General features: G+C 43.2%; 1 long non-coding RNA gene across 4 annotated transcripts in view; it reads left to right on the forward strand.

Annotated features, from left to right (window-relative positions):
- The window catches only part of LOC131832273 (uncharacterized), a 65,679-nt gene extending 43,320 nt beyond the window's left edge, over positions 1–22,359 (forward strand). The window contains exons 3-5 of one of the 4 annotated variants that reach the window (XR_009353971.1): positions 1,122–1,217; positions 17,550–17,641; positions 22,088–22,359. This is a non-coding gene — a long non-coding RNA (uncharacterized LOC131832273). Of the gene's footprint in view, positions 1–1,121; positions 1,218–17,549; positions 17,642–17,939; positions 18,112–22,087 lie in introns of those variants that run through there. The other 3 variants (XR_009353973.1, XR_009353970.1, XR_009353972.1) reach the window with 3 other exon arrangements.
- Positions 22,360–25,182: the final 2,823 nt, after the last annotated feature.

Genomic DNA, 25,182 nt, shown 5'->3' on the forward strand with positions numbered 1-25,182 from the left:
TCTGATTTAGATAGTAAAAATGGCCCTTTTCTAGCCCCAAAGTCAAGGCCCATTCTTCTTTTACCAGCAAGACTGATGGTTGAAATAGCAAAGGCCATTTAAGGGAATCATTCACACCCACTCACAGGTTGAAGCCTCACCTCCATGGCTCGGATCAGACTATCTCAATACAGACAGTACATTTCCCAAAAGTCTGGGTTGTTCATTCCTAATTAACTCTGTGACAGACATAATGCTACATAGTCCCCAGGTTCTACTTCATTCTCCTCTTTCTGGGCAAGCAAGATGATAATATTTCCCAGACCCCCTTGCAGTTGGGCTAGGACCATTCCCCTAGTCTGACTAGTGGACTCTTAAGTGTGGTTTTCTTGACTGAGATAATGCAAAGTGCTTGTACAATCTTCCATCTCTCTTTTCCTCTGTCACAGTGGCTCTAGAAATAAAATTTTCCAAATATAAATGGGCTGGTTGCTTGAGTCACTTCCTGTAAGGGAACCACCCAAGAAAGCTAAAGTTATCTTGGAGAGGTGGCTGAAGATTTACTAAGTCCTACTATTTCCTAGTCCATGTGCTGGGCTCAGAAACACGTGGTGAGATGATAGACATTTTTTCTGTCCTCATGATCTTAAGAGTTATTTCATGCTGAAAAGGTTAGGAATTCATCTGACGAGCAACTGAGTTTAAAGGATTTTAGGCAAGCCTGTGCTGTGATCCAGTGCTCTTCTTAGAATGATCTCTGTAGGAGAATGGGGAGAAAAGTATTTGAGGGGAAGACTAGAGTCAGTCATCCAGGGAAGAATAGGATGGCCTAACCCAGGGTGGGGACAGCAAAAATAAGTGGAGATTGGAGGTGCACTGAGCACAGAGAGAAATGGTTGCACATGAGAGGTGTAAGTGGCATGCACATGAAAATTGCAATTCCTATTAAATATTTCTTAAGAAGACTGCACTATAGAAATTTGTACTTATTTTTTCAGTGTACAAATAATGTTTCAAAAGAACCAAAAAAGCAACAGCCTGAGCTGCACCTGGGCACTGCAGCGCTCTCAGCAGCACGAGGCTTCGGGTAAGGACTGCAGTCTCTGTCCAGAATCATCTGCGAGTCACTTCCTTCTTCGCAGCTTAGAGAAATCTCTGTCTCTGATCCAGAAGAACCTCAAAACTCAGAATGGAGGGAAGAACTGCATGGGGGACTATCAAGACTTGCTGATCTTAAGGTAAGAGAAAAAAAAAAATTTGTCTCCAATTCTTGGGCTCCTCTCCCTTGGAAATACGCTGTGTCTTTTAGAGATTACCCAACCAATGGAGAGAGAGGAATGTCGGGGATAAATAGTTGCCCTCTGATGCGAGTCCAACATTTCATTTTCATTTTCTAAATCTTTCTCAGAAGTTTAAGAGTTGATGCCAGTGTGATTTGATAAACTGGAACACATGTTGATTAGCTATTGGAGGTAAAGGAGGATTTGAGATCATAAATAATATAATCAGTACTGGGACCATTGAATGAGAAAGAGAAAGCCATTTAGGAATAGTGTGGTGACCCTTGTTAAATAAACCATGAAAATGTCATAGGTTTCTTCGCATAGAAATATCAGGGGTTAAGATTTTAAAGTGAAAAAGGTCAAAGTCATGCTAACAAGAAAAGTATGCTATCTTCATATAAGACTAAACAACATGAACATCAAAAGCATCGATGCTAGATTTGGCAGGTTGGGCAGGATTCTTAGGAAAACTAGTAAGGAAGCTCTTGCTTGTGGGAAAACTAAACCAGAAGCCCAGTAACCTCCATTCGTGGGACAGAGACCAACTGCTCACCTCTGTGCAGTGACCAAATGGAGAAGACATGCCATGGTCATCCATCCAAAGCGTGAGGCTCTCAAGTGTGTGAGGCATAAAAGATGCTGAGTGGACTGAACATTCTCTTCTAATGTGCAAAAGGTATGCTCCAAGAAGGCCTGGAAGCACTGGACTAGGATATTCAAAGAGAGGGAATGGGAGGAAGAGAGCGTTGGGGAGAAAGTGTCCAGAGATGTAAGTCTGTCGATCCTCCCATTACATGGGACAGAAAGACAGATTGTTAGCTCCTCTCCTCCTCCCATAATGTGCTGGTTTTTGAGACCCTTAAGGCCCTTCTAAAACGCAGATTTTATACCTCCATTGTAGTGTAAGTTACGTTGCTCTGGAAATCCCTGGCAGAGGCTTGGAGGAAACAGGGCTGGAGGGCACTCCAACTTGGTCCAGACCCTCTTTGGCTTCATGGCTCAGCCAAAAGCCATGCCTGTCTCTCAGCTCCAAGAGGCAGTAGGTGCCATCAATCCCATCGAGGAAAATCATTGACTGAGGTAACCTAGAGCCATAGTTGAGGCCCCACTTCAAATTTGTCCACAGAAGAATATAAATTGTTTTCTTTTTAAATACAATGCTAATTAATAAAGAACCTATAATAAAGAACCTATAAGGTTATTTTTTTGACTTCATACAAAACTCAGTACCTCTCAACTAATTGACAAATGGCAAAAGAGAGCAACAGAAAAAAAATGAGAAAAAGAAATCCACAGGGATACCAGAGTGGGCATTTGGTGTGGCTGTCACAGACCCTTCTCAGAGAAATGGGGCTCCTAAGAAGGCAGACTGCTCTCCAAGCCTGGCAAATGGTGAGGGAGAGCCATTGAAAAAAAAAAAAAGAGAAAGTAAAATTCACACCAAGTCTTCACGCTGTTCCCCTCACATAGAAAATGGCACAAAGATGAAAACAGAGGAGGCGCACAGCAAAGCCTCATAACCTACAGCCCTGCTAAGTAGAAAATTCAGAGACTCACCACAGGGCAACTCCATAAAGCCACTCTGGATGCCATTTTGCTAATTGTGTTTGCTATGACACCAAGCACTGCTTAGCTGGGTTCCCAGAGTGTCTCTGTAATGTCAATCACTTGCCAGGAGCGAAAGTGATTTTTACTTGATATCCATACAAAGCAGAAGCAAATGAATTACCATAATGAGAAGCAACATAATGATGTGGAGATGTACAAACTGCCATTGTGTTTAATAACAACAAAGCTTTCCCTTTTGAATTAAATTTGCGGGAAGATTCTTATTGAAGCATCAGTGTACTGAAACCAAGTTGTTAAAAAAACAAAAACAAAAACACTGATCCAAAGTATTTCAGGCCTATGATGACTGGAAAGGTTATTACGAGAGTTTTGTTTTCAATTTTTATTCTCAGTAAATTCGACTTAGTTGTAGCACTACACAGCTGCAATTTGTGAAGTAAATGGCAAAGCTAAATGTGCAGAAACCCAACATGTTCCCTGAGCAGCAAAGGGATGGAAGGCAAATGTTACAGTATTATTGACAACACTGGTAATGCGCACAGGAGCGTCTGCTTCATAAAGGAGAATAACCTACAGTATAAACAAAAGGAGTTTCCACACAAGGCCTGCCAGCTCAAATTCTGGCTTTGACTTGAATTTTCACTTGTTAGAACCAATATTTTCTCTTTTTACCTTATCCCTTCAAAGGAAAAAAAAAAAAAAATCTCTGATTTGCATTCTGGAAACCTCCCTGTAACTGATGCCTCCTTTTTATTTTCTCTCTCAAAAATTATTTCCTTCATGGGGTGCCTGCGTGGCTCAGTCGATTAAGTGTCTGCCTTCAGCTTGGGTCATGATCCCAAGGTCCTGGAATTGAGCCCCACATCAGGCTTTCTGCTCAGCAGGGAGCCTGCTTCTCCGTCTCTCCACCTGCCTCTCTGCCTACTTGTGATCTCTGTCTGTCAAATAAATAAATAAACAATCTTTAAGAAAAAAAAAAAGAATCAAATACTATTCAAATATTTTGTAAGGTGTTCTTACTATGTTCATGAAAAACAACAGAACTCTTTAGTAAGCCTAAAACACACCTAGAGAATCATATAATTTAGAAAGATCTATGATTTGATTTTTGTCATTTTATCACCCAACAAATATTTATTGGGTTCCTATTTCATGCAAGACATGATTTCTAGTACTATGGGGAATATATATATCATGATCCCTGCTTGAAGGAGGTTATAAAGAAAGTGAGAGAAAGAGGATACCATGTGAAAAGACAGGTAGAGGGCGCCTGGGTGGCTCAGTGGTCTAAGTGTCTGCCTTTCGGCTCAGGTCATGATCCTAGCGTCCTGAGATTAAGCCCTGAGTTGGGCTCCCTGCTCAACGGGGAGTCTGCTTTTCCCTCTCTCATTGCGCACCCCTCCCCACGCGACTTGTTCTCTCTCTCTCCCAAATAAATAATCAAAATAAACAAATCAACAAATCAAAATATCTTTTAAAAAAAGAAAAAAACAGGTAGAAAGAGTCCACAGCTAAGTACCAAATGGGAGACAGTAGAACACAGTGTTTGAAAGTACAGGCTTTCAGGGCACCTGGCTAGCTCAGTCACTAGAGCACGTGACTCTTGATCTTGGGGTTGTCAGTTCCAGCCCCAATTTGGGTATAGAGATTACTTTAAAAAAAATAAAATCTTTGAAAGTACACGCTTTGGCATCATACCTTCTGGGTCTGAATCCTGGCTCTTTCATTAACTAGCCATGTGACCTTGGGCAATTGACACAACCTTTCTGTGCTCAATTTCCTCATCTATAAAATGGAGATAATAATAGTACCTATCTTAGGAGCTTGTTGTGAGGCATAAATATGTTAATATATCCATAATTCCTAGACGAGTGTATGGCACATACATAGTCTGAACATAAAGACTTTTTTTGGTAAATAATTGAGATGGAGAGAGAGCACTAAAGACTATGATCAAGAGTGGCTTGGGGTTCCTGACCTAGGAGTTGGGGGTTGGAAGGCTCAATTGGGCGGGAGGGAAAGGGATAAGGTACTAGACAGGAGAAGCATTCCAGACAAGTCTCATGGTCTGCAGGAAGGTTCAGAGCCTAGTTTGTGTGAGGCACAGTTGGGCCGGCATGAAGAGAATGGTCTGGGTTTCCAAGTAGTAACATCGTCAGGCTGTACTAGGTCCCCAGGATGGGATAGAAGCTAATCTCTGCTTACATCTCCATGGCCAAAAGTTGGAGTGTGCAAAGAGGCTATATTTCAAAGTTGCCAGCACACTTTTCCTTTCTCTAAATACTGTGGTTTGAATTTACTTTTGAAAGTATATGTCTTCTATATTTTGAAGGAAAAACAATGCACTTTAATGTGCTTTTTGGTCCTCCAAAGATAAACCTAAATATACTATTTCTGTAACTCCAGAGTTCTTCACAGTGAGATACTAAACTGCTTTGCAAAATAATATCGAGGCCATCCCATCAGGTTTGCATGAAATTCACAGGCCTCGGCCTGACAGCCAGATATGGAAGGAGGGAGAAAGGGACCCAGGAAGAGAATGAGAAACTCGTTAAAAAGCGTGGACAGGGGGCACCTCGGTGGCTCAGTGGGTTAAGCTGCTGCCTTCGGCTCAGGTCATGATCTCAGGGTCCTGGGATCGAGCCCCACATCGGGCTCTCTGCTCGGCGGGGAGCCTGCTTCCCTCTCTCTCTCTGCCTGCCTCTCTGCCTACTTGTGATTTCTCTCTGTCAAATAAATAAATAAAATCTTAAAACAAAAACAAAAACAAAAAAAAAGCGTGGACAGTTCTGCCCCAAGAGAGGGTAGGAAAGCTTCTCTACCTGGTTCTCAGTCCCTGTCCCTTAAGTGTAAGCATCTCATCATGGTAAATGGAACTGGGAAGTTAAAATCAACCTTAAACCCACAACATCTTCTTCATATGGTCTGCTGAGGGGACGGTAACCTATTCCGGACCTGAAGGCTCAGCCAGGCTCTGCTAGGCTTCCTGAGAAAATTACTGCTGTTGGCTCTCTTCCAAGTGGTTTCCAAAGTTAATTTCTTTTTCTTTTTTATTTAATAAAATTTTATTTTTTTCAGTGTTCCAAAATTCATTGTTTATGCACCATACCCAGTGCTCCATGCAATACGTGCCCTCCATAATACCCACCACCAGGAGCAGAGTCGTGCAGTGGAAGGGTGCTGGGCCCATAATATCCACCACCAGGTTCACCTACCCCCTCCCCTCCAAAACTCTCAGTTTGTTTCTCAGAGTCCACAGTCTCTCAAAGTTAATTTCTTATACGGGTTTTGCCTTCACACTGACTTTAGAACCTGATCCAGGAAAGAGCCAGCTCCCCTATACAAAAGATTATCTTATCATGGGCAGAATTTTTCCCAACAGATTATGTTTATGGAGAATTATGTTTATAAGAAGGAATATGGGCCTTCTTGGACCCTTTCTTATGAGGGCTCATGTGCTGTGGCTTGAGCTTCAGATAGGGAAGACAGCTAAAATCTGTCTCCATGAAAGGTGGTAATCAGGCTCCAGCAAAAAAGTTGCAGAAGGAGGTGAGGAGAGAGACCCAAGATGGATGTTGTGGGAGGCCTTGGCCTCTGGACTCCAGAGTAATTCATATCTAGGATTCAAATTTAAAGAGTTGGGAAGCCTGTGTTAAAATTTCTTCTTTACTTTTCAATGCAGTATTTGCTTTTAATCATGAGCCACAATCTAAGCTATGCTTTGGGCCTAGTGGCAAAGGGTTATGGAAAGGCAGATGGGCAGTTATCTTGGAAAGCTAAAGTCAGAAAGATGAGAGTGGGGCCCCTGTGTGGCTCAGTCTGTTAAGCATCTGACTCTCGGTTTTGGCCCAGGTCATGATCTCAGGGTTGTGGTCTCATGGTTTCTGAGACTTGAGCCACATGTCAGCCTCCTTGCTCAGCAGGGAGTCTGCTTGAAGATTCTCTCCCTCTGCCCCACCTCCCACTCTCTCAAATAACTAAATAAATCTTTTTTTAAAAAAGAGATTAGAGCATGCATGAGGAACAGAACAGCTGATTGTGTCTGGCCCCAATTGCTGTACCTAATGGTTAGGAAGCTTTTCAACAAAAAAGATTATAATTCAGTTATAATCTGGTCCTTTGCAAGTATATCTAAAGGGAAGTCACAGTACATTATCCCTGAGCAAAGAAATGAGGAGATTCTTCTCAGAAAAGGCAGGACTACCTCTTGAGAAAGGGTGTTCCCATGCCAACAGGAAGCCTTTCAAGACCACCCAGTGTACCCCTGTGTGTACCCTCTAACTGCATGGGTCACTCGTTCTTGTGCCATTTTATTTCTGGGATGAAAGAAGCAAAATGAGAGACACTTAATGAAGGATCTGGTGGCTGACAGAATGACTGTAGAGAAAACCATAGAACTTCTTGTTTCCGATTTTGCTTCCTTATCCATTCTCCCTACTCCATCTCAGTGAAATCTGTCATTATTTCCCAGCTCAGATTTCATATGTCAACAAAAAAATTAGAACTGCTTTATAAACACTGGTCCTACCGTGCCAGGCAATTGGCAAGAAGTTACAAGAGTATGCAGTCTCTACTTGCTTTTTATTGCAGAACAGCACATTCCTGGAGACCATGTCATAAAGTGGATCATTGAAAAGCAAATTACATTTTCCCACAGGAACAATGTTATAATTAGAGGCTGTACTCCTGACAAAGGACTTGGCTTCATGTAAATAGTAGGCAGGAACAAAAATATTTCACAAAAGCAAAGATTCGAGAACTATAAATCCTCATAATGGTTTAAAATAATAAAAACTACTCCAAGTATTATAAACCAGGCAAGATTAGAGGGAGTACGCATTGATTATTCAGGGACTCCAATGTACCATAAAGTGTACATTAAAATATAACGACTGTGTCATAAATTAGAACCTGAAACTAACTTTAATATAGTCATTACACACTTAATTAACAATGGGAAGGCTGTGAAGTACTGTAGTGAAAATGTGGCATTGTGCGTGAAGGGATGTCATCTGCAGACTTGCCCTCTAGACTGTGAGGTCTGTGAGGCAAGAGACTGGACGTGCACACATAGGGAGGGAGAAGCTGCACAGAGCTTAACTCAAAATCATTTTCACAATGAATGGTCTGGGTTTGGGTTATGGCTTAGAATAAGTACATCACTTCCTCTGGATTCTCGTCTCTTTACCTATAAAACAAAGATGCTGAACTTTAATGCCTCTAAGGTCCCCATGAACTCCAGAATTCTAGGATTGCCATTTTGCTCTCTTAGAATTCACAAGAGTTTGTGGGGGTGGTTGACTATTACTTTGGTGAACCTCAATATGAAACTACAAGTATCCATCTCCTTGAGTGGTCCCCACCCATGTTCTGGGCTTGATCATCATCCCAGCTTTCATCACTGGGATTTTAGCATGCAGGGTATAAACAGAGGCTTAATAAGTACTTGCACACTGGGGCTTGTCTCCTTGGAACACTCCCTCTTAGAACCCTGGTACCATACTGTGATGATCCCAAGATCCATGGAGAGGCTACCTGGAGGAGAACCAAGACATTATGGTAGACCACCCAGGCTGTGCTCCCAGCCAACCACCAGCACCAAGTGCTAGTCATGAGAGTAAACATCTTGGACATTAGAGCCCCACTAAGCCCCCAGATGACAGCAGCCCTAGCTGATGTCCTACAGAGCAGAAAACCTCCAAACTGAGCTGAGTCAACCCACAGAATCCAGAATCATGAAAGGTAATAAAACAATTGTTGTTTTTTAAGACACCAAATTTTAGAGTAGAATTATACAGCGAGAGCTAAATGAATCTCCAAGGCATGATTTAAATGGCTTTGGTCTCTTGTGGAAACCATCCAAAGGAGAGCGAATAATGTCTGTTCTCCTTCATGTGAATTTTCCTATATGGGAAAACATTCACAATATTCCAATTATCTTAAAAGAGACTGGAAATACTGTAGTAGTATTCAGTAGATACTTGTAGTAGATCAAGATGTTTTCTCTTCCCGAAAAATATTTTTCCTCTTTACCTTCTCTTGAGAAAGTAGAGTTGTTCAAATGCATAATCACATAAAGGTCACAAGGAAATGATACATACCATTCAGTCATTCTATTTGACACCTTGTTGACAGCTCTCAGAACTTTCCCTCGCTACTGATAATCTATAAAACAATTATCAAGCAAAGCAGAGACTTTAAGACTCTGGCAGGATGTGTGGTAGGGCACAACTCCACTTTTTCCTGATGAAGAAACTGTTGGCATTCAGAGTGGGGGAGAAGTGGGCAGATTTGTACGAGGCAGTAGGGTTTCTTAAAATAAAGGGATGAGATGGCTCACCTTCCCCCAGAGATTCACAATGACCAAAACCTATCAGGAATACCCTTGCTCAGGGCTCAGTCACAAGACAAGGAGACCACTGAAATAAAGACAGCATTGGGGAGGGGGTAGTGAGAGACTGGGGCATGAGGGCCCTGCCGTGCATGAAGCAGACAAGTCAAAGCAAGAGTGATTCTGGACTCATCTTGTGCTCTGAGGAAGCAGCTGGGGGCAGGGGGATTTTTAAAAACCCTTCAAGTCAGACCAGCTGCTCCACTTTCATTCTCAATTCCTTTGGCATGTCATTGATAAGGGGTGGCAGATGATCTTTCCTCAAACCTTAGAGAACCTCCCTGGCAGTGGGACTGCGCTGGCGCTTGATGTACCAGCCACTTTCCTCAGACACGGCCATGCTGTCATCCCAGGAATGGAGAGGCCTTCTGACTTCCCCGGGGTTTTGCCCTGTCGCCAGCTCTGCGGCTTGGGGATGCATTGAGCCATGCAGAGTCGAGCTTCTGGTGGCCGTTATCACGTGCTCTCACTTTTAGGAGTCATGCCTGAACTTCGGATCTGGCAGGGAGAGAGACCCTCAGGACACCTCAGCTTCTCAAGATGATCCCAGGAGTGCCCAACTCGTGAGACCAGACATTTGAATACATGAGGTGGCTCAAGCCATGGCATTAGAATCCTAAAAAGAGATAGGGTTTTATACCACACTTCTAAGCTGTGTCCATTTGGGGTCCTTCAAAAACACCTCTTAGAGGGGTGCCTGGGCGGCTCAGTGGGTTAAAGCCTCTGCCTTCGGCTCAGGTCATGATCCCAGGGTCCTGGGATCGAGCCCCGCATCGGGCTTTCTGCTCAGCGGGGAGCCTGCTTCCTCTTCTCTCTGCCTACTTGTAATCTCTGTCTGTCAAATAAATAAATAAAATCTTTAAAAACAAAACAAAACAAAAACCACCTCTCAGAGTATTCAAAATGGGTAGAAGAGGCTCATAATCTTTAACAAATGCTTCCGTGTGCCGGGCACTATTCTAGATTTCTACATGTATTATTCACTGGATTCTCACATAGAGGGTATTTCACAGGGGGGCTGGGGCACAAGAAAGTAATATCACCTCCTCCAGGCTATCCAGCCTGTAAGTGGTGAAGCCAGAACTCGGTCCCAGAAGTGCACTGAGCTACGAAGCCGTGTTCGCTGCCTACCGAGCACCTCAGCCCTTGCTGCTGGGCCACCTGCCACCTTGGAGGGTGGGTCAGGCAGGAAGTCTTCCATGGACCTGGGGAGGGGAGAAACGGGCTGTAGCAATTATTTTGGGGATGTGCTTTCTCTGTAGTTTCCGTTGTAATTTAATTAGTATACTCAGTAATCTTACCAGGTGAAGACAAACCTGCTTTTAGCACCTAACCAAACGTAAGACCATAAAGCACCTGCCAACACCCTCCCTAGAGCTTGTCAGGACACGGTGAGGAAGGTGGAAATGGGCACATGTTAGGCATATGGTTCTGCTGCAGGTAGAGCTCAGAACTGCAGCTCTCTGGTTCCTAGGCTCCTGGCTCACTTTGCCTGGAACTCTGACACACAGTTCCCTCTGTGCTTTGGGCTCTGCACACCTCTTCTTATCACTTAGTGGCCGTATCTGCTATTGATACCACACTTGGTATTTGTAAACCCTTTTCAGGTGTTTGTGCTTGGCTAGTCTTTACGGCCACAGCTCTGTTTGCACTGACAACACCTTCCCTGGATGATTCCTACAGGTTAAATGTTTGCTTACAGCAATTGCAGAGATAGATGCTAGAGAATACAAGATGAGCACTAAAGAGGAAGGAGAGGAAGGGCACCACCGTCTAGCTCTTCAGGGGAGTCTGGCAGAAGCTCAGAAAACCAGCGGCTTGATTTCATTGGTGGCTATTTACGATCATAAAAGTATTATTAATGATGCTATTTTACAATTTATAACTCCTTTTCAGTGCGAGACATCCTAAAGGGTTTTTACAAACTCTGTGTGTGTGGCAGCCAAAATCTAGGGATTACAGTTCATTCCCCCCACCCCACCCGTGAACTCTTTGCCCCCAGGATATACTGTACTTTCCCCAGCAACAGAAGGTGGTGGCGGCTCAGCATGCGTGGGTGAGGATGGAGTCCCTGCTCGTTTGCACCACCAGGGAGAGTTAGAGCAAAATGAACCTGCAAACATGAACAGGCGAAAGGCTGCAAAGAATTCCAGCTAGATGTCTTTTAAGATTTGCTCCTGCGTGTTATGGTGAAACATAGATTTTAATGCCCTAAAGACACTAAAACCATAATGTCAACTCTCAGAATGCAAAACCAAAGAAACACAGGGTAGGGTCCTCAAGTCTGAGAGTCAGAGAAAATGAGTAGAAGAGTGAAATAGAAAACCACGGACATGTGTGGTGTGAAAGCAGAAAATTGTCAAGGCTAATAGCCGCATTAGTAACTCTGAGTGAGCATCAAATTCCAAAATCCCCAAGCCCCCAGCCCCAGCAGCCCAAGTACCTTGCTGAAAGCATGCTGTCTTTAGGGCCTGTTTCCCACTTGTTATTAAGCCCAGCTCTCTGTGGACCGGAATCCATTACTTGAGAAGCATGGTCATCTGCTTGAATTAGAATGAAATTTTTGCTTAACCTGGACATTTGAAAGGCTGCATTCGATACTAGCTCTTGCTAGCCTAGCTGTCAGAGGAGAAGTTCGAGAAATATCCATTCTTCCCCCTTAAAAAAAAGGGGGGGTAGATTCTACATATGTTTAGTTGTACTATACTTTATTCTTAATGATTTTAATTATTTAACAAATATGTTTAGGGCTCTTATCATGGACCAGATACTGTTTGAAGTACTAAGCAGTACCACCCATTTGGTTGTCATCACCACCCTAAGAGACAGGTAATGCTACTTTACAGAAGAAATTTACAGATGAGGAAATGGAGGCCCAGAGAGGTTAAATAACTTGCCTGAGGTCACACAGCGTGGAAGTAGTAAAGCTAAGAATCAAGCTTTGGAAGCCTTGCTCAAATCCGTTTTTACCCCCGGGCTCTGCTGCTTCCCTCATGTGGGCTAAATTATGTGTGCAAATTCAGAAAGGCAGTTTTCGGTGAAGCACCTGGAAAATAGTATCAAAGCAAAGGACAATGGAAACTTAGAATTTAGGAAAATGCATGTGCCTAGATATATTGTTATAGACTGCTCCCATGAAAGTCCGATCTTTATTTTTTTTTTAATATTTTATTTATTTATTTAACAGAGAGAGAGACAGAGAGATCACAAGTAGGCAGAGAGGCAGGCAGAGAGAGAGGGGGAAGCAGGCTCCCTGCTGAGCAGAGAGCCCAATGTGGGGCTCCATCCCAGGACCCTGAGATCATGACCTGAGCTGAAGGCACAGGTTTAACCCACTGAGCCACCCAGGTGCCCCGAAAATCCGATCTTTAAAATCATGATGTTATTAACCTTAAATCCTGAGACCTCTTTCTCCTCAAGGAAGAAGCCATGCAGTCATCAGTAGCTCTTCATTTTGTCTTCTCTAACTGCTTTATAACTTCAAACAAGAGAGGGTTGGTGGACGTAGGAAGGGTTTGACATACACAGGATGGAGCAGAGGGATCAGTCCGAGCACTTGAATCCTGCTCTGCCACTTACTATTTCTGTAACTTTGAACCAAGTACTTAATCTTTTTGTGCCTCTGTTTCGAGATCTATAAGATGGGGGTGATAACAGGTGTGGTGGTTGTGAGAATTAGAATAATATGCAGAAAGTACGTATAGTGCCTGGCACATAGTGAGCACCCACAGAAATTGGGAAACTGGGTAGTGGGATGTAAAGAGAATTAAATAGAAGACCGGAAACAGACAGAGCCTGTCTCCTCTTTCTGTGAGTTCTTGGCAGGGGTGGGGAGACGGGAACTTGGAGGTGGGGCCTGCATCCTGGGGGATGGCAGTAAGGCCTGCAGTGTAGTTTCTGAAATCCCACCTCTCCCCTGCCAGGGCCCAGGCCCCACCCTGCTCGCCTCCCTTTGCAGCCTACTACGGACACAGATCAGGGTCACATCAGCATGGGCCAAGAGAATCAGAGCGGCCACTTGGGAAGGGAATGGAGTCTGGGCAGAAGTCAGCTAGTGGGACTCATGTGTCTGAGAGGAGTGGCACCTACATAATGGGGGGCTCACTGTCCCCACTATGTATTCTGCCCTTCTGGAAAGGCATCTGGAGAGTCCAGCCTGAAACTGAGGCCCTGAGGATTGCTGTTTCTACTTTTGGTTGTAAATCCTTTTCTTTTGCTTATAATCACATACCCAGTATGTGTTTGTGGAAGGGATATTGTGAAACGATAGAGTAATATATATCATTTCTTTACCTCATTGATTTATCATTCTCCCTGGGCAGGGGGGCGACCCAGTTAACAATATGGAGACTTCCTAATCATTCCAGACTTTTATATACTTAACGTGCTTACGCACACCCCACCACACACACAGTGTTTTCCTTTTACTAAAAAAAAGGGGGGGGTAGGGAGGTGGGAAGGCCCATACTGTTTACAGTCTTCAAAATATGAAACATACATCTTTCCAAGACAGAACACATAGCTCATTTTTACCGGGTATATATTCTTTCATTGTATAAAGTTCCAAATTTTATTTAAACCATTGCCCGACTGATAGTCCTTTTGGTTTTTGGTATTTGTTGTTGATTGTTCTGTTTTTTTTTTTCCCATGTCTCTCATTGTGCCTGTGAAAATCCTTATACATGTGTACAAGTATTTTTGCCAGAAAGAGTCTTAGAAATTCAACTGCTGGGTCATAACATTTACATATTTTTAAATTTTTAATATATATTTCAAATTGAGGTAGAACCATTTTCTAGATAAAATGCAGATTCTTATCAGGATTGCTATGCTATATTGTTATTTGTTATGATTAAAACAATTTTTTTAAAAAGCTCATGATTTGGAGAACACAATATTCATATACAACATTAAACAAACCACATTCTATAATTAAAGCTTAGGAGATAGATCAAAGAAAGACAAGGGGCGCCTGGGAGGCTCAGCTGTTCTGCCTTAGGCTCGCTCAGGTCTTGATCCTAGTGTCCTGGGATGGAATTCAGCCCTGTATCTGGGCTCCCTGCTCAATGGGGAGTCTCCTTCTTCCTTCACCTCAGCAACCCCCACCCTCATGCACCTCTCTCTCTCTCTCTCTCTCTCTCTCTCTTTCTCTCAAATGAATAAATAAAAAATCTCGGGGGAAAAAAGGCAAAATGAATCAGCTCTAAAATACTTCCCTCGCTAGTGGTATGTAGTGATATGTATTGGAACCTCTTATTGCCTGATATTTCTCTGCCGTGGTTCCCAGTTATTCTAAAAAGTCTGTTTGAGCCTGAGACCAGTTTGAATCAGAATCTTCAGGGGTTTAGCTTGAGTTTTCAATGTTTCCAGGTGATTCTGAAATATGGTGAGATTGAGAATCACAATCCTTGAGGTACAATCCTTGCTAATTATGTAATTTCTGAAATTTTAGCAAAAATGTAATTCAACCATCACTGACATTGCAATTATAAAAGAACGTTAAAAGGCAGTTGTAAATGTAGATTTTGTAGTGCTTAAATGGACAGATTTTATTAAAAAGATATACAGCTTCAAATACTTTTTATTTTCTTGAATTATTCATCATGTAAAAGTTGTTCACAACTAGGATAAGAGTATTTGTAACAGGCAGATGCACAATTCTACAGAAACCAAACAAGAGAATAAGTTAGAATGTTGAAAGAGAAAAGAACAGATGGAGCCAGACAGGGTTAATGTGTAGAGTGTGAACAAATAGGAGTTTCTAAGGCTCAAAACCATGGAAAAATGCTTTGGAAGGCCAGGGCTCTCTGAACTTCAATTTTTTTTTTTTTAAAGATTTTATTTATTTATTTGACAGAGATCACAAGTAGGCAGAGAGGCAGGCAGAGAGAGAGGAGGAACAGACTCCCTGCTGAGCAGAGAGCCCAATGCGGGGCTCGATCCCAGAACCCTGCGATCATGACCTGAGCCAAAGGCAGAGGCTTTAACCCACTGAGCCACCCAGGGGCCCCTGAGCTTCAGTTTTTAAGAATGGATGGGCACTGCCCAGTAAAAGGCAGATAACAAGGCTTGGTAAATGATTATTATTATGACAGTAGGGAAATCATGTCACAAGGGATGAAAAAATAACATGAGAAGAGATTTCAGCACAGGAGGATGACAGGCCAGCAGCCAGCTCCCGTTCTTGTCAAAAGCCAGCAATGATTCATAACGTCGTAAAAAGTGATTACGGAACAGGGTTTTGTGAGATGGTGTGCAGGATTGAAACCCTGTTCCTCTTCTGCATGGAGCGCATCCTTTTTCTTCCTCTTCCCCTTGAATCTCTGTGCCAAATTGAAATTCGGCTATCCTAGACCAGCATGGAAGATTTTGCCACTGTACACAGTTTAATCATCTCTTTTCCTCATCGTCAGTGAGCATTCCATATTTCAGGTCAGAATGACTAGCCTGATAGGCCGTAGCCACTGATAGCTGATTTAGTATTTAGGAGTCTGCTTTCTGATTTTATTACAAAAACTATCTTCCATGCCCTCCCAATCTTTTTTTTTTTTTTTTTTTTTTTAAGATTTTATTTATTTATTTGAGAGAGCGATCACGAGCGGGGGTACGGGAAGACGGTGAGACAGACTCCCCACCGAACAAGGAGCCAGATATGGGACTTGATTCCAGGACTCCAGCTCCTGACCTAAGCCTCCCAGGCAGGCGCCCCTCACAGCCTTTTGCAAAGATGAGAATATGGTTCGAGGCTTAGACAGTGGATTGGGTAAAAACCCGCAGATGGAGTCAAGCATGTTTGGAAGGGTGGAGCAGCACCTGGAACCCTGCAACGAGAAGACAGCCATCAGCACCAGAAAATCCATGACCAGACCGTGGGTTTCAGCATCCCTGCCCCTGGGCAGGGCCCGACGGCCTCCAGGAAGAAACAGATGAGCCCCAACAAGCTAATCAAAGACCCTGCATTGAATCTAATCTGAAGAATGAGCCCCAAGCCAGACAAAGAACCCTGGGTGACAGTAAATAAAGCAAAACAAAAAGAGAAACCTCCAACGATGACTTTCCAATACCTTCAAGATAGTGTTGGAAGCGGTGCCTGAGTGGCTTAGTCATTAAGCGTCTGACTCTTGTTTTCGGCTCATGTCATGATCTCAGGGTTGTGAGATTGAGCTCCATGTCAGGCCCTGCTCTGAGGGTGGAGTTTGCTTGGGACTCTCTCTCCCTCTCTCTCTGCCACTCCCACCCTGCATTTTCTTTCTCTGTCTCAAGTCGAATTTACTTTTTCCCTGGAGGGCTGTTAAAAATCTCATGGCCTGTTGTACACATCTTAAAACGATATTCAGTTTCACTTCATTTTTTCAATAAATATATAACACTTTCAAAGAATCAAAGAAAGTACGCTTGGGTGGCTCAGTTGGTTAAGCATCTCCCTTCCCCTTAGGTTTTGACCCCAGTTTCCTGGGATCCAGTCCCTCATTGGGCTCCCTGCTCAGTGGGGATTCTGCTTCTCCTTCCCCCTCCCCCCTCTTCTCATGCTCTCTCTCACTATTTCTCTCCTCTCCCTATTTCTCTCCTCTCCCTCTCTCAAACAAATAAATTAAATCTTTACAAAAAAAAAAAAAAAAAAAAAGATCACAGAAGCAAAATAAGAATAGGGCAAGAATGGGATAGTGCTAATACAAAAAGCTTGGGAATTCCTGAATTAGGAAAAGTGAGATACCTGAATTTCAGAAAGCACTAAAGTTCAATTCCCTCAACAAAGGAGATGTATAAAAGGATACAGAGAGAAGGAAATACAGGGAGCAGAGTTACACAGCTCTGGAACTTCTAACAGAGTTACACTCTGGAAGAAAGGAAGGTGACTAGTAGAAGGAAGAAAAGCATCATGGTGGAAGTGTGGAGCCGTGAAGGTGAAAACAACGATATTCAGGAAGGAGCCCACAGCGCACTTGCAGTAAAAATCCATGATAGCATTTACTAAGGAATAGAGAAAAGAAACAGGGCAGGGAAATGTCACATGGTGTACATTCTAGATGACTTAGCTTTGCTGTTTTAGTATTGATTTTCAGTTTTTATTCCAAGACACTGCAGCTTCTTTGTGGGGAGTGCTACTCAGAAATTAAAGTAACAGTTGGACCAAAAAATGTTAACAAGTCCACACCAACTGTGATTGGGTGTCTGTCCCCTAACCATTGCCCCTCACTGGTTGAGCCAAGAGGCCACCATAGCTCCTACACTTGTTTGCTAGACTACAGCCTCGTGAGAATAGCAGATCTTGATTCTTTGCTTCTCTCTCATTTGACTAACCATAAGGCTGGTTTTTACACTTACAGACATTGAGATGCAGACTGACCTTCCAAAATTCATCTTCCCTTTGTCTCTCAATCCATGAGTGTGGATCACCTTTCTGGTAACAGCCCACCTGGTAAGGACAACCCTTTCTGACTTTCAGGCTAGGCTCTCATTCAGATTTCATAGGTGAATTTTGAAAGTAGTTAGCATACAAGTTGGTGGAAGGAATGGGACCAAGAAGACAAAGCACTCCAGAATCTGTGCCCCCCCCTTTAATATCAACTCCCGGACGTTTACAAAGCTCTTTTGGCTGCTGGGTGGAGAGGACGAGATAGGTTACTCATCCCTAACCTGGACCAGTTAACTGAGGAGCACAGGTGAAATGCCTAGGCGGAGAACTCACTCATCCTGTGTTTGTCGCCTTTTCCCAGTTCTTTCTGTTTCAGGATCCCACACATTGGTCCCTACATTGCGTTTATAACATAGCCAGCCAGCTTTTAATGGGGAAAGACACAAGAGGGGCTAGCAACTATTTCAGCCTTTTCCTGTAAGTGAACATTCTTTTTTTCCTTCCCTTCTGCATTATCGTGCTACGGTACTTTAAACTTCTCCCATCATTAAGCCTTCGGAGTGAAATACTGAACTGATTAATGTGGCATTTTCCACTAAACTGTTTCAGGAAATGTTGCACCTTACCAGTGGGATGCTTTTGAATAATGTAATCTCCTTAGTATAATTAAAACTAAGTTCTGAAGTTAGTACCTTTTCTCCCTGGAGACACTCATCAAAATGTCAAGTGTTCCTTCTAGTAGAACTGCAATCCCATAATACAAACAAATATATTACCCATTGCTCCTTACGAGTAAGAAGACTTTGCTGCATTTTTTGTCACTTCATTTCTAAACCTGAGCAAGCAGCATAAGAAATATTCTTACCAGGAGCGGGGGTGACCTGACTACCCAGGGCAGTGTTCTTTGCTAGCTCCCTGGTTTGCATTTCTTAATATTTCTTTTGACTGTTTGTCAGATGAACTTCAACAGATGAACTTTTTGTTGTTGTGTTGTTATTTACGTATGGAGAACAGTGTAGATCTAAAAGTCATTGCTTCTCCTAGGGTTTTCACTTGGTTTTTAAAAAGCGGGGAAAAGGCAGAGATGCACGCCCTCTTCTGGCTGAGAAGTAATTAGCAGAAAGATCGTGCAAACCTCGCTGGGTTTTCACCTGCCCTCTGAAGACCGCTAGATATGTGGTGCATAATAAAAGAAGAATCAGCCTTATCATCAATGTTTGCAGCATTCTTCTGGCTAAGGATAGGGACAGGTCTGGCCTCAGAGAGATGGTCCCAGCTGCCTGGCTTTTAAGAACTCTAGAGTAAGCTAGGTGGATAGACCATTCTTTACCCAGGTGAACAAGAAGATAAGGAGAGAAATGCTGCCAAGAGTCCTATTCCTCTCTGGAACAAACATTAAATCCAAGACAAGGGTAAGTACATTCTACAAGTTCCAGAGCCTTCTTTCTGAGCAGATAGCTGAGAGACCGGCAGCATTTCTTGCTAATTACCGGCTTTCTCCAGAAAAATCTGAAAGGGCATCAGAGGTTTCCAAATAGCAGCCTATTATATTCTAATGAGTATAACTACACCAGTATTTTGCTTCGTTGAGATCATATTAGAATCTCTGAGACCCCCACCACCTTTGAGGAGCCCTGTGCCCAAATCAGGTGGCCTTGCCAGTCTCCATCTGGGAAGGAGGTGGGAAGGAAAGCGCAGACTCTCAGAGACAGAAGGAGCCCAGCAGGACTTTGAAAGAGAAATATTCAGTGCTGGAACGTGCTTCTTACTAAATAATGTTTTTATACTCTACAAAACATGCTTCTTTGCCGTGTGAAGGCCAGGCTGGCCGCCACTTCTCTTTTCCTTGCCAACCAACTAGTCATTAGCAAACAATGAGTGACAGGACGACTGCAGAGGAAGAAGGAAGTGGGCATGCAACAGCCCAGGGGAGTTTTGAGAAGAGTGTCAATAAGGAGAAATTATTCAAGTATCAGGCTGGATGCTGCTCTCTTCCCTGGGACCTTTGGGGTGCGGTTAAGGGAACTGAAGAAGGTTATCTCCCAGTCACAGTGTTGGGGACAGGCGTAGCTGGGGACGTGTGCCACTGAGTGTGGGCACTCCCCTAGCAGTAGCTGGAGAAGATGATTTTCTATCCCTGGCCAGTGACAAACAGGCTTGGAGCCAAGAATTCCAGAAAGTAGTTTTCTCTTCATCTCAGTTAAAGCTCCTTAGATGGCAAATATTAGAAAGCTTCTTTAACTTCACGGAAGACAGGAATTTATTGGAAAGAATCCTGGAGCGTCTCATATGATCCGAGGGCAGCAGCTACAATGTGGGCTGAGCTGCCTGTGTCTCTGGAGCTGTGAACAAAAAAGCAGGCAGCGGCTGTTGCTGCCTGCCTCACTCTGTTCCCCCAGAGCCACGTGGTGTCTCGTCTCTCTGCTGGCACTCTCCTGCTCTTTCCTTCTCTCTCGAATCCCTGCTTCATGTTTATATGTCCAAGCTTGGGGACTGTGGTCCCAGAGTTTATTTGTCCTCGGTTCACAGGACCCACAAAACTAAATAAGCGGTATCCATTCTTTCCAATTCTACATTTCCAGAAGAGATGGTTTGCTTCCTCCTATGTAGGTTCACCTGTTTCCTAAGCAGCCACAAAAGGGAGGAAGGGGCATCGCTAGAAACATGGGGCCAGGATTCACCCAAATGAGTAGAGAGATATTTCTGAGAGAGGAGGGTGATGGGCTAGGAAGAAGGTCTAATGATAAACACATTTTCACATTGACTCTGCAGGATCGTAAAATAAAGCTGAAGTGATTCTATGAGATACCAAAATAACGAGTGGTTTTTTAGAAAAAAAAAAAAAATTACTGGACTGAGGGATATTTCTGAAAACTTTTTAAAAGGAGCACCAAAGTATATCCCATAATGGAAAAGATAACAGATTTGGAAGTTAGAGGATCTGAAAATTGCTCCTGGCTCTCCCAGACTGGCTATGAACAAATGACATCATCCCCTAACAGTTTTCTCATCTGTGACTAAGAAAAAGTAGTAGGTACCGTATTTGTGTCATAGGGCTAGATGGGTGGGGAATATACTACTGTACCTATGGGAGAGGTAGGAATTAAGAAGAGTTTGGGATTCTATGGCTAATAATTATAGGTCACATAGAGACTTGGGACTACAGTTAAGTTAGATAGAAGAAAGTAAAACAGTGGAATTACTCCACCCACCATCTGTGTTACCTATAGTGCTCTGGAGAAATGGAGCTGTGAAGTCTCAGTCTTCCCAAGCTAGAGCAGTGCTTAGCTTAGGAAGGACTTAGAGTTAGTTTTATAAAGCTAGGTTGAGATTGATGTTCATAGAGAAATAAGGGAGCTCCCACTGATGCCGACTAGGTCAGAAATGTGGCAAATCCAAGACTGGTTTGTTGGGTGTAATCTTTTGTTTAGCAAAGTATTTCAGTGAGAGTAAAGAAGTGCTTTACTGAGTTAAGTTAAAAGGCTGCTTACTCTCCCTCCGGGGTGTGGAGGAGCAAGGACAAAAAAAGTCCAATCTTCTGGCAAGTGTATCTTTTCAAGTTTGTTGTGAAGACCTGGTAAGTTAACAAATATGCTTTAAACACTATAAAGCACTACACACGTGTAAGTTGTTATAAGTATGATGATTGACAATGTCATAAGGGTAAACCACTAAATCAGTCACACAGTTGGGAGCGGGTACTCAGTACCTCCAAGTTATCGGGGAGCTGATTGCACTTGGATCATCTCCCTCGCCTTTTAAGTTCCTTTTCATTCAACTTTTGTGGGTTTGTGCATCTATGAAATTAGAAGATCTATTTGTCTTCAGGCTAGTGCTTTCTCAGCTGAATGGAGGAATGCCTTCTTTGAGTATTCATATTCCAAATCTGTCGTGAGAGGGGAAATGGATGTCCGTCTCTGAGACATATTCTGTGCTACCTACCAAATGTTCCAGAGAAATGTCAAGTGAGAACTGGGATTCTGGTTTCTTCCTTCAGTTCCTTGCAGCCAGGATGGGGGGTGTAAGTGTCAAAGAGGTGAACGGAAGAGGAAGAGAGATGGAAGGCAGAGGTTACGGGCAGAGAAGGACATAGTCAGAGAGAAGGATGACTGTTTCCAGTGGGTCCTCATGAGGCTCGACAGAGATTAAATACAAGAACAGCAGGGGCACCCAGCTGGCTCAGTGGGCTGAGCAGCTGACTTTCCGTCTCAGCTTGGGTCATGATCTCGGGGTCCTGAGGTCAAGCCCTGGCATCCAGCTTCAGCTTCGTGTTCCGCATGGAGTCCGCTTATTCCTCTCCCTACCCGCCATTTGTGATCTCTGTCTTTCTAAAATAAATAAGCCTTAAAAAAAAAAAAAAAAAAGCAGTCATTTTTGCAGCTGAGTGATGCTGGGGACCCTGAGGAACAATTATCTTATATGCATAAACAGGTAAGCAGCAAGTAAAAGCCACTTTCATGATAACAACCGATACAACCTGAGATTTTTTTTTTTTTTTTTTTTTTTTAGATTTTTTTAAGTAATCTCTACACCCAATGTATAGCCCGAATTTACAACCCTGAGATCTGGAGTCGTATGTTCCATCAGCTGGCCAGCCAGGTACCACTACAGCATGAGACTTCAGGTCAAAGACAGCCATTTTTGAGCAGTGAACAGAGTGGACCCCAAACTAAAAGATTGTCGTGGAGGACTATGGAAGCTTTTTCAGTCAGTTCAAGTGAGTTGCAAGTAGAGATTGGAGAAGAGTCTTTTTAAATGAGTATAATAAGGTGGATCTTTTTTTTTTTTTTTCATTTTATTTTATTTCTTTTCAGTGTTCCAGCATTCATTGTTTATGTACCACACCCAGTGCTCCATGCAATACGTGCCCTCCTCCTTAATACCCACCACCAGGCACTCCCCTCCCCTCCAAACCCTCAGTTTGTTTCTCAGAGTTAAGGTGGATCTTCTGACTCTATATAAAATTTATATACGTGAAACAAAAGATGATAGAAACTCTAAGACCTATGTCAAGCTTATGCTCAATATTTTTCCTCTCTCTTTTAAACTCATATCCATCAGTGAACTACTACATGTTATAAAGTCAGGGGCTAAGAGCCACACAAGCCCATTAACTCCATTAGATTCCAATAGTTACCTGTGTAAGACATGACCCTGGGCTGGGGCAACATGCAGTAGAGTTGAGGAAATAAAAACACAGCAGTGGATTGCCCACATAAGTGTTTAGCACCATATGCCGGGCACAGTGTGTGGATTCCAAGAGAATTTGCTGTATTATTATGGCAGTTACTGTTGATAATAAGGTTACTCTCAGAAGCATGAGAATGATATTAAGAAATGCACCCCCACTGGTTACAAGGTCACTATCCCCTTCCTCTTACCCCTTGTAGGGGGCTGGGAGGTCTGACCATGAGCTGGTACCCCAGGGGATCTCCAGGGGCAGAAGGATAGGGGATAGGCATCTGTCTCTGGACTGTCTGGAGGATAAAGAGTCAGAACAAGGAGACCAAGCCAAGTCCTAAAGAAGTGCCAAGAGTCAGAGCCAGGGGAATTAGGGCCAAAAGTGGGAGAAGAAGCCATGGGGTCAGGACCCAGGTAGAGTCCAGAGTAGAAAAGAAGCCAATTTAGATAAACCAAGGAGGATCCTGGGAGGTTGTCCAAAATGGTACTGGAATAACCTTTTATAACCTTTCACCATCATAAAGCTGAAGGGTGAGGGCCCATAAACAATACTATAGGACAAAAAATAATAATAATAAAATAGAAGAAGAAAAAGAAAAAGGTGACAGAAAGAAAAAAAAAGAAGTCACAATTTGTTGTGAAGTAGAAAGAGAATGTACAGTCTGGAAAAGGGGAGGTGATGAGCATTTGGGGAAGAGACGGCATTTGCCAGATCCTAACTGAAAGTTGGTAAATTCAAAGTTGAGGAAACATTTTCTGTTAGACTCCTTGTTTGTAAGTAGGGTAGGCTGACTGGTTGTTCTGTTTTTCTGCAGGTCCTAAAATGATGACCCTCTATTCAAACTCATTAGATTCATTGTAATGGTCATTCTAGACCTCATATCCCCCCCAAAAACATACCTCTTTTTTTTTTTTTTAAGATTTTATTTATTTATTTATTTGACAGACAGAGATCACAAGTAGGCAGAGAGGCAGGCAGAGAGAGGGGGGGAAGCAGGCTCCCCACTGAGCAGAGAGCCCGATGTGGGGCTTGATCCCAGGACTCTAGTATCATGACCTGAGCCGAAGGCAGAGGCTTTAACCCACTGAGCCACCCAGGTGCCCCAAACATAACTCTTATTAAGACAAACAGGAATCAGGGCACCTGGGTGGCTCGGTCGTTACGATTCTGCCTTTGGCTCAGGTCATGATTCCAAGGTCGTAGAATCGAGCCCCACACTGGGTTCCCTGCTTGGTGGGAACCCTGCTTCTCCCTCTCCCATTCCCCCTGCTTGCATTCCCTCTCTCGCTGTCTCTCTCTCTCTCTCTCTGTCAAATCAGTAAAATCTTAAAAAAAAAAAAAAAAAAAAGATAAACAGTAATGATAAATAAATAGAAAAACAGCCTTACAAAGTTGTCTTAAAAAATAAAAATTCGGGGCGCCTGGGTGGCTCAGTGGGTTAAGCCGCTGCCTTCGGCTCAGGTCATGATCTCAGGGTCCTGGGATCCAGCCCCACATCAGGCTCTCTGCTCGGCAGGGAGCCGGCTTCCCCCTCTCTCTCTCTCTGCCTGCCTCTCCGTCTACTTGTGATCTCTGTCTGTCAAATAAATAAAATCTTTTTTAAAATTTTAAAAAATTAAAAATAAAATAAAAATTCATATCACTTATTATACTTTTTAATTACACTTTTAAATATTACGGTTACTGCTCTTTTCTTTATTTTCCTAACGGCTTCTAGGAATGTAGCTCTTAGCTCCTTCTCACAGGAGTGAGACTGTAGATGAAGGTCTAGTTCTACCTAGTTTTGTGACTTTGGGAGGTCCCTTAATGTTTCCAGATATATGAAATGAGCATAATGATTCATGTCCTTACTGCATAGAGGAGTGAATGTGTGTAGTGGATGAGAATACGTATATGTCAAAGAGTGTTATAAAGAATGCAAGTCCTACACAGGTGATAAACCAGTTTTTGAGATCACAGAATTATAATCCAAAGGAACTTAATACCAGCCTATCCTAAGCCTTTCAAATCTTTCAAGATGAAGGACCTAAGTCTGTAGTCATTTCGGGCTGCTATAAGCAAATAACACAGACTCGATGGCTTATAAACAACAGGCTTTGATTTCTCACAGTTCTGGGGGCTGAAAGTTCAAGGTCAGGGTGCCAGCATGGTCAAGTTCTGGGGAAGGCCCTCTTCCTGTTTGCAGACTGCCCTCTTATTGCTATATTCTCCACACAGTGGAAAGAGAGCAAGAGAACTGGGGTGGGGAGGTCTTTTTACAAGGGCACTACCCCCATTCTGAAGGGCTCTACCCTCATGACCTAGTCACCTCCCAAGGCCCCACCTCCTAATCCCATCGCATGATTGGGGGGGGGTGAGGATTTCAACATATAAATGTGGGGGGAACACGAAGGTTCAGTCCATAACAGATACTTTCTTCAAT

The sequence above is a fragment of the Mustela lutreola genome, chromosome 5 (assembly GCF_030435805.1).
Source record: "Mustela lutreola isolate mMusLut2 chromosome 5, mMusLut2.pri, whole genome shotgun sequence".
Lineage (NCBI taxonomy): Eukaryota > Metazoa > Chordata > Mammalia > Carnivora > Mustelidae > Mustela > Mustela lutreola.